General features: G+C 40.4%; 1 pseudogene across 1 annotated transcript; it reads right to left on the reverse strand.

Moving 5' to 3' along the window:
• Window positions 1-4,475: 4,475 nt before the first annotated feature.
• LOC123056587 (probable sucrose-phosphate synthase 4) lies at window positions 4,476-10,182 on the reverse strand (annotated as a pseudogene). Its single transcript, XR_006426782.1, has 12 exons — window positions 10,157-10,182; window positions 9,983-10,047; window positions 9,001-9,697; window positions 8,799-8,912; window positions 8,553-8,689; window positions 8,233-8,412; window positions 7,706-7,759; window positions 7,560-7,619; window positions 7,279-7,479; window positions 6,546-7,076; window positions 6,299-6,430; window positions 4,476-5,204 (listed from the first exon to the last, which is right to left on the reverse strand). The product of XR_006426782.1 is annotated as a probable sucrose-phosphate synthase 4 (transcript).
• Window position 10,183: the final 1 nt, after the last annotated feature.

Consider the following 10,183-nt stretch of genomic DNA (forward strand, 5'->3'; position numbering starts at 1 on the left):
TTGCATACGGTGTTGAAAATCACTCACATCTGACATGGATGCCTACCATGGGGCATGCCACCTACTTGCAGAAGTAGGAGTCATTTCAAAGATTTCCAAAAAAAAAGACCATGTTAAACAGAGGGTGTTCGGATATATTAGAAGGTTCTGTCAGAGAGCATATTGTTTCTCGACATCCTTGAAATGATCCTAATTTTTTTATGCCCTTGTATGACCAATTCCAGGCATCATGCCAAGTTGTTTTAGTTTTCGACAAATTCAATATTTTCTCTAGTTTTCTCGGCCAAAAAATGTAGATAAAGGTCGGACGTGTCGCAACTTGTATATACGTGCATACACTCACCCCGATGAACGCACACACACCCTACCCTTATGAGCACCTCCGAGAGACTGGGACGACATATCATCTTGAGATCTTACTAAGTCACCATAAACGCCTCGTAGTCGACAAGAACGTCTCCTCCAACTAAACGTGCATCACCGGAAATCCCGAAATAAATCTAAGATAAATACGAGCACCAGAATTTGAACCCTGGTGGGTTGGGAATACCACTGTCTACCTAACCATCTAACCATGGGTTGGTTCCCTAGTTATCAATCAAAAAAATTCTTGTGTCCTAATCATTTCTTGAAATTTGTCAATAGAAAAAAAATCACACATTTCAAAAAACAGAAAAAGGAAAAGGAAATAACTAGAATAAAACCCATTTAAAAAACAGGAACAAACCTTGAGGGTTGGAGTTCGAATCTCCTGTGGCGCACATTTTTTGAAGATTCAAAAAAGAAAAGAAAAAATGCTGACAGTGTCGAGTTGGGTTTGAGTATGTCATGTATGCCGGGTCGTGTACGGACAGTACGTACACAGGCCGCCTATCGGGGGCCTCCCATTAAGCCGGACGCTAGATGGGCCAGCCCAAATGTGCGGGAGGGCACAACCTCGTCTGTTTTCACGTTTTTGTTTCCATTTTTTAAATTTATTTTTACTTTCATTTATGCTTCCAAAAATTCCAAACAGATGTATTATAAAAACAATTTACCTAAAGCATTTGAAAAAAAATGTTAATCAAGCATTTTGAAAAATGTTAAATGTATAGAGAGAAAAAATTTCTGATGTACACAAAAATATATAATTTGTGTTAAATTAGTTGAACACAAAAGTTAATCCAAGCATTTGACAAAAAAGTTAAATAAGTATTTTAAAAAATTTAACCAAGCATTTAAAAGTGTTAAATGTGTATATATAAAATGTTGACCATGTATTATAAAAAGTTAAACTTTTATTTGAAAAATGTTGATCCAAGCATTTGAAAAAAATATTTGAAAAGTACTTCAAAAAATTTAGTCAAGCTTTTGAAAAATGTTAAATATGAATAGAAAAAATGTTAATCTTGTATCCGAAAAATGTTAATCAAACATTTGAAATATGTTAAATGTGTATAGGAAAAATATTAATCCTGTATTAAAAACAGTTAATCTTGTATATTTGGAAAATGCTAATCAAGCATTTGAAAAATATTTAATGTTTATATAAAAACTGTTGACCATGTATTAAAAAATGTTTATCTTGTATTTGAAAAACAGTAAATGTCTAATAGGAAAAATATATTAGATATATACAAAAATGTGTTTGGAAAAACACTGAAACCTGAGAGAAACAAAAACCCGATAAAAAACGAGAACGGACCAAACAAAACCAATGATGACGAAAAAAGTCATTGAAATCCAAGAAAGAAACAAGAAACTTGAAGAAGAAAATAATAACACAGTGAAAACCAAGAAAACCGGTGGACAATAAAGGAAAAAACGAAAACAGAAAAAAATAGGTAACCAGCAGAACAAATCGCCTCCTTTACGATGAGTTGCTTGCGCCCTACTATTTTATCACTAAGTTAATAGTTAGCTAGTGGCTTGTGTTGCAATCCTGCATTCAGGAGACTTGGGTTCAACCCTTGACTTCTTCCTTTTTCACCTCTATTTATTTTAAGTGTTCTAATGGGCCGGGTCATTACTGTAAATGCCTCAAGCGATATATAGGCGCGCTGGGCGTGGACAACATTTTTTTTAAAGACCGTCATACTCTTTTTTTTTACTCTTATTGTGAAGGAGTATGAAAAGATTGTGGACAACATATTTTTTTGAATACCATCATACGTTTATTATGAAGGGGTATGCAGAGATCACAGTTAATATTTTTAAAGGGAGTGTACTGAAGCAGAAGTGTACCAACAATAACTCAATGGGTTTCACGTGCTATGTGTACTGCTTCACTGCAGCAGATATCATACACTTGATTCGGAGCCCATGCACAACACCTAAATCAAGTGATTTGCAAAATAAGTCGGGTGTGAGAAGGCAAAGGAAATTAGGCGGGAGAGATATCAGCAAACACTTGTGGAAATATGAAAACTCCAGCTAAATCAATATGAAATCTAGCAGTGCTTAGCATGGAAAGAAACATGGGCATAAACATATATTTCTTCTTCACTGCTTTCAGCGCACAAGTACTAGTACACATAGGAGGTGTCTATCATACAACTAGGATAAGTACTACTCCCTCCGTTCCTAAATATATGCACATTTTAAGATTTCAATACAGACTATGTACAGAGAAAAATGAGCTAGACTCTAAAACACGTCTAATATATGTTTGAGGCCGTATTAAAATCTTTGGAAACGGAGGGAGAAGTCGGGTCATTACTAGAAAGATCTGAATGTAGACCGTATTAAAATCTTTTAAAAAAAAAGCCTTATATCTAGAAACGGAGGAAGTATATTCATTCCGCCGCTTCCCTTGAAAGTGCAGGATCAACATCAACAGGCCTAGACACTATGAAGGCACCCCAAGTTGGGGGTAAAATCTATGGATCGTAGCCCCTTGGGTTGTTAAGGTTTTCAATTTGATTTCTCTCGCACAAATACAGGTGGGGATTCCTCCCCCTCGTGACTGATTCAAACTAGGGCCATTCTTACTGTAATGTAAATATAAGTGCATCACCACATGGTAGGCCAAAGCAGCTTGTGTATATTTGCCTTCTCTGCGAAAATGGATGTATATTCATTTGAGCGACAAGTAATTTCGGACGGAGTAGAATGCAAGGGAAGGCGGCACAGTATGAACAACTGCATGACCCAGATTGTGTCTATATTCTATACCAGGGGCGAATCTGTAGTTGGTTGGGCAATTGTCATCGCAAGCAATCTCAATCATTCTACTGGACAGATGCATTCTTCGGACTCCGATCCTCGAACTCCGATCAATCTGGTGTCGCTCAGTGCCTGGGCACTGAGCTTGAAGTAGCGACTGCATTGCGCGAGTTGGGAGCGTTTTGGCAAGTGTAGAGGCTTCTCTCGCCAAGCTTCAGGTTGTGCCCGTTGTGTCCCTGCTGCCCGAGATCCAGGTTGGTTTTGCTGACGGGGAAGCAAGCATGTATGGAGATCTCTCCCCTCATGCTACATCTCGCCCGTTGTCGCTGACTGTCATGCCGATTGCTTCTAAGAGTGAAGCCGTTTTGAGGTCGTGGCACCAGTGCTGCAAATTATGCCTGAGCTGCAGAAGCTTTGTGGGGAGCCCACTTCGCCTATTTCGATGGTGCTTCCTACGGAGATGGAGTCGGTTGGAGGGGCCTTGACGATGCCGATTGCGACCTCACCGCCGTTGTTGGAGCCCAGTCAGCCTCTCGCATTGGTGGATCGTGGAGGTTTGGATGCTGCTATTGTCTTATCACCTGTGGTTGTGGGCCAGGTGGCACCTGTGGGTGCCGAGATTGATGAGGTAGGTGCTTTGGCACCAAATTCTGAGGCGCTAAAGTCCATCCGGTCGCCCATCTTTGACCGTGAAGCTATGTGGGCACGTATTGATGAGGTGGTCTTCGCGAAAAAGCTTGGTCGCTTGCTCGCCGGCTTGGAGGCAGCTAGCCCTGGGTCTGGCAAGACAATTGCTTGCTTACTAGTGGAGAAGGCTTGTTCGGGTAAAATCAAGAAGGTGAAGAAGGCTCTCAGGAGCATAGGCAAGAAGAGTGGCGCCATTGGTAAAGCGTCCGTGGCTGCTTAATGAATGATACTCAGTCTCTTCGGCCATCATCTGTGATTGGCTCATCTTGGTGGGTTTGCTGGTGTTTGTTGTCTACAGCTTTGGATTCGTTGGGGTTTTTTTTGCGATGTAGAAGTGCGAGCGATTGTGGTTGTTGCTCGTTTTATATTTTTGTCGGGTTGACCGTGGGGCCATGGAGTTTCTTTCTTTGCGAGTAGTCCGCATGTGGTCTATATGTAACGGTTTTCGCCCGGTTTTCCGTTAATTAACTGGGCAATTCTCTTCCTCTTAATTAATCGACGAGGCAAATCTTTTGCCTTCGTTTCGAAAAAAAAAATAAGCAGTACCAGCAGCAGCTTCAGTGTACATACACAGTTGCAAAGTACGTACTACTCTGCTGCTGATCATCAGAGCGGAGCGGAGAAGTGAAGGAGCTAAGGATACATGAATAAAGAAAACAGAAACAACTGGTGAGGAAATTGTTTTTACACAATCCACTAAAATTAAGATTGCTCGCTCCAGCTCTAGCTCCTTGGAGATGCTAATTATTCGTAGAGATGCATGCACATTGTTGGGTATATATATGGTTTCCAAACAACAGGGTACTTCATTCCCTATAGCACACGCTTTATGACCATAGTTCGATACTAACTGTATTTATTTGGAACCTATGAACAATTTCACCATGCGTTGAAAATGGAATGTAGGTCACAAAATCCGAAGGGATAAACCGAGCATGCAAGCCACACCCTTGTGCTCGATTGCCGCCACGGTCGCGCCCTATCCAGATACCAGGCACGGGACGAGGCCGCCGTGTCTCGTGTGCGACCCCACAGCAAAAGTGTGCCTCCACACACCTACTTTATTCCTCTGCTGACTCTGACAAAGCTGGTGATTCTAGCCCTGCAGGGCACCAAATTGTTGTAGAGCTGATTTTAGGATATCTGGGGCATAACCGTCGACGGAAGCAATTCCTGGCTTGTCAAACGATACGACATCCTCTAGCGAATAGTTTCTGGCGGCATGAAGCTGGTTTGGCGCGGAATTAAATGAGCCTTTGAGTATGATGGTCTTCTGCACGCCTCCGAGTAGCCCTTCATAATCTGTATCGCCGCTTTCACCAACAACCACCGTCATGTTCGACAGCTCTACGCCCCACCTTATATACAAGTACCTGGACAAAGATGAACAAACATACCATCAGGACTATGTAGTTGCCAATTTTTGGCAGATTTGTCTGAGCATGCAGTTATTAGTATACATGAAAGAGCATATCGCACCTTCTCATTAGGTAGGAAAGTAGTCTAGATACAACAATGAGGTGTCAAACGACCCTACAGGAAAGAAGAAAAAAAGAACACTAAAGGAAAGCCTAAATCTAACTGTGGTCCAAAGCCCAAACACAGGTCTCGCCCTTGCTAGCCTTCAGCCTTCTGATGCTTAATAGATTTTGTCAGCCAATCGATGCTTGCAGAACACGCCTACATACATCTTACTTCTATTATGTTTGTATTGGGAACCAGATTATTAAAGTTTCTCCAGCAATCCATGCCTCTTAAACGAATAAAAATACTCCCTCCATTCCTAAATATAAGTCTTTTTAAAGATCCCACTATGAACTACTCCCTCCGTTCCCAAATATTTGTCGTTCTACACATTTCAAATAGACTACAACATACGGATGTATGTAGACATATTTTAGAGTGTAGATTCATTGATTTTACTTCGTATGTACTCACTTGTTGAAATCTCTAGAAAGACAAATATTTAGGAACGGAGGGAGTACATACGGAGCAAAATGAGTGAATCTACACTCTATAAATACGTCTATATACATCCGTATATAGTCCCTACTGAAATCTCTAAAAAGACTTATATTTAGAAATAGAGGGCAGTACTGTGCATGGCACATTGCATGGCACATTACTAACTTCTACTATATCTTTACATTTATTAAACAATGAATATCGTCATTTCAACATCAATATGTATTCTAGTATCAGAGTATAATATAAGTCATTCAGGACATTGACATAACGATGTTCTACTATGACCGCTATTTTCTTTGTATATATGCGATCAATCTATATACTCTGATACCTCCAAAAACACTTCATACAAATTGATAATCAGAACTACAAACATCCTAGAACGGTTAACATGTACTGTCAGATAGATTATAACCGTACAAAGTATAGCATTTTACTCAACTGTGGACTGAAGGCTGTGTTCAGAAAATATATACAACATTTATAGGAATAAACAAACCTTAGTGCTTGGGATCGTGATGCTAGAACAGGTATGAAGTTCAACTTGCTGCCATCATGGCTGTACAATACATGACAGCGCAATGCCTGAATTCTCCTTGGTCCTTCCTGAAGATCCTTCACAGGAAGGGACCTAAAACAGTTGAAAGTTGAAGCATAATAAGAACACCGGCTATAGTAGGGAAGGTTGAGAAAATCAGTGAAGAAGTAGATGAAGAGGGCATAACAGGACGAAGAAACAAACGTACAGCCCAGTATTCTTCACTTTAAATGAAATGCAGTAAGTGGATGAACATTGTCATCTTCAACAACTGCTTTCTTTTCCACTCTCGCTATTCTTTTCTGCTGCCCCAACGAATTAGTGTCTTCCTTAAACCTTCTCCTTCCCCAACGATATTGAATCTGAGAGTGATAATCAAGATCGATCATAAATGGAAGCTCGGCAGGGCTAAGCATGTCTTCTGAATTTGAAGATGGATAGCAAAGATCACTGCACTGCTGCATATGAAGGATCAAAATCAGTAATTTCTATGCCCCCAGATGTTAACAAGGATGTATCTCTGATGCTGCTCGAGATTGTTGACAATACAAAACAAGAGCACCAGATGATTTTTCTTTGTTTGAAGCCTGAAAAATGTTTTGATAATCTGAACAAGTCCGCATCTTGCACAGAATCTACAGCAATAACAACGATTTGTTTTCTCCTTCGCAGAGATGGCCATTTATTGGAGCCTGTGGTGGCCCCAGCTTTCTCACCAGACTCATCCTTTGTGCCAGCACTAACAGCTTCTGAAAATTTTTGTACAGCATCCTCAAGGTTTCTCCTGTCACTGGGTTGAACTCCTTCCATATTTTGACATGCTGCCTGATTTTTCACTGTCCAAGGAGATCTTCAAGTAAGTGATATATCATGAATATCCCTCAAAAGAGTCACCACGTGAATCTGTTTCAGAACTTCAGTAGCATCATCGCTCTTTTTGCCATCGTGGATGTCTAGACTTGAGCGTACCAACCCGTGACAAATAGTTTTTGCAATGTTCAGGCCAAGAAAATCGATGGATATTATCCAGACCATTCTGACGGCATTTTGCCCACAATTGCTTATCAGAAACAAAGTCTATAAAGTGCCTCAGCTATATCATTTTGATTGTGGGGATCAACAAGAATGCCATTGTCAAGAACCTGAATAAAAAGAGGAGCATCAATAGGCAGAACAAAAAGTGAGTCACTGCAAAACGTAAACCAAGATAGCAGAACAGTACCCGGTGTATATCGACAGGCCCACCATTTTGGGTAGCAACATAGGTAGACCATAGCAGAGCCTGGCAGGCAACAAGATGTAAAGCTTGCAATAAACATTATCAATCCACAGATAGAGTACAATAAAATGAAATGTTGCAGAAGTAACCTCGATCAAGGTGAGCCCAAATGGTTCAATATAAGCACAGTTAATAAACACCCCCTGGAAACAACAGAAACTAAAATAAGCATATATTTATGTATAAAATGTGAGTAGGGCACAAAGAAGCAGCACGGTCAGTTTGTTGTGCAGACGTCAGAGTGAGCAAAAAAGACTAGGCAAATTGCCAAGCCATTAAAATTAGAACACAAGATATGCATCAGCTAACTACTCCCTCCGTTCCTAAATATAAGTCTTTCTAGAGATTCTAATATAGATACATACGGAGCAAAATGAGTCAATCTACACTCTAAACTATGTTCATATACATCCGTACGTAGTCCATAATGAAATCTCTTAGAAAGACTTATTTAGGAACGGAGGGAGTAATACTGACAGTAGTTAAAATGTGAGAACCAGTAGGCCCATTGCATCCAATCATAACTTAATTATGATACGATGTCAGAGAATCCACTAGCACACTTATTATATAAGGCCACCGAAACATTTCAAAATATAAAGATACACTTGGTTACCTTTGTTCTTGCCGCTAGACGATAAAATATCTGGAACTTCAGATTGCTTATGGTGCTTGGGGTATGCCACTTGCCCATATAGATCATACTTGTCCAATTAACTTGAGTACTGATGTCAAAGTACAGCTCCATTTGTGCTTGACATTTCATCAATAACATCACGGTTACCATGATCAACGTCTGCCGATAAAGAATAGTTATAAAGACTGGGAACAGGCAGTGATATGTTGATGGCAGAAGATTATTAATGATAACTAAACCGCGTATAGCAAAAAAATATATAATTATAGGCAACAAGAGAAACTACACAGTACTGGCACATACAAGGTTTGCTAAATTTCTCAGTTCATGGTGTTCACCAAATGCCTTAACCAGCGTAGTGATGTTCTTCTTGGGATCTGGACGAGCAAGAGCGAGAATCATGGGCTTGCGAGGGTTCGAGGAAGAAGCGCATTATCTGAAATTGTTTTAACCAGAAAAGTAGGTAAAATATAACACGCGATCCCAGTGGAACATCAACAATTATTCCTGCATATTCTTTATGGGGGATAAAATGGAGAACCTACATCGGCCCAAACAGGTGGATCTGGTGAATCTGAGCCAACTTCATTCGCTTCTTCACTATCAAGATCAACATCATGAGGCACTATATGGCTGAACTCCATACCAGGAGGAATTGGCTGATCATATCATATAACAGTAAGCATATAATATAGTGAAATAATGAAATCTATTAGACCAGAAAGGAATCAATGTAGATGGACTTACAACCATACGAGGCATTTCACGACCATAGCAGCTAACACCACGCTTTATTTCTTGCTCTAAGTTTCCTCTCCATAATCACATCAAATCCATTATATAATCCCCATTGTTTTATTCTAATCTCTTGCCTAGTGCTATGTATTACAATTTCAGATGCATCAAGACAAAGTTCCTCAGCCTCAATCCGTCGCATTATCTTGTATGTTGCATTTACTTCATCCCTGGTTTTGACGCCCTTGCTTTAGAAGTTGCTCTAACTTGTCTCTGCCAAGAGAATGACCTGTGAAGCCATTGGCACATTGAGTGCCCCAAGATAATAAAGCAGCAGAATCGCCTGCATCAGCATAGTGTCCATGGATAACAACAGGCCATACTGGTTGGCCATTGCCCAACTTGTTCTCCAAGAACCTTGGACATTTGCATGATATGGACAAGTGCACCGTCAACAAATTCCTGGATGTGGGCCAGAGCTGCTCTTTAGGGATATACTTTTCTCTTGGCCCAAATGGTATCCTGACAATATAAGCACCACTGCTTTCACCCATGTCCCCCAAGATTCTCTGAATTTCTTGGACTCAGCATCTCTGTAGGTTCCCCATAACTCCAATCAACATCAGGGCAGAAATCTGCCTTGTCAGCAGATCCACTCTATATACTCAGTGTTCACCTAACGCCCTAGCAAGCTCTACAACTATTTGACCTGCAGGTTATGAACCAGTTAGTTTGAACTCAACCATCAATGGCATATAGACAACCTGTAAGTATTACTCCCTCCTATCCATCATTAGTTGTCGCTGAAATGGATGTATCTAGACGTATTTCAGTGCTAGATACATCCGTTTCAGCGACAACTAATTTGGATCGGAGGGAGTACGTAGCAACTACAACAAGATAAACACAAGCTAACCAACCAGGAATGTAAGTACAGATATGAAGCTAACATCAAGGACGCAAAACATGAAAATGAGGGAGACGCAAGAAGTACCCTGGCCACCTGTATCTGAATCACGCCCAAGCTCCATATTCTCACCACGTATAAGACCATGAATGCTGCACAAAGACAGAAGATGTCAAAATAAATCATCCATGTAAACAATGTTCATGTACTTCAAAAAAATTTAATAGCGCCTCTTCCTTGGGCTACTAACATTATGAAAACCTAAAATCAAGTCCAAGGGGCCCCATG

The sequence above is a fragment of the Triticum aestivum genome, chromosome 3A, assembly GCF_018294505.1.
Source record: "Triticum aestivum cultivar Chinese Spring chromosome 3A, IWGSC CS RefSeq v2.1, whole genome shotgun sequence".
Classification (NCBI taxonomy): domain Eukaryota; kingdom Viridiplantae; phylum Streptophyta; class Magnoliopsida; order Poales; family Poaceae; genus Triticum; species Triticum aestivum.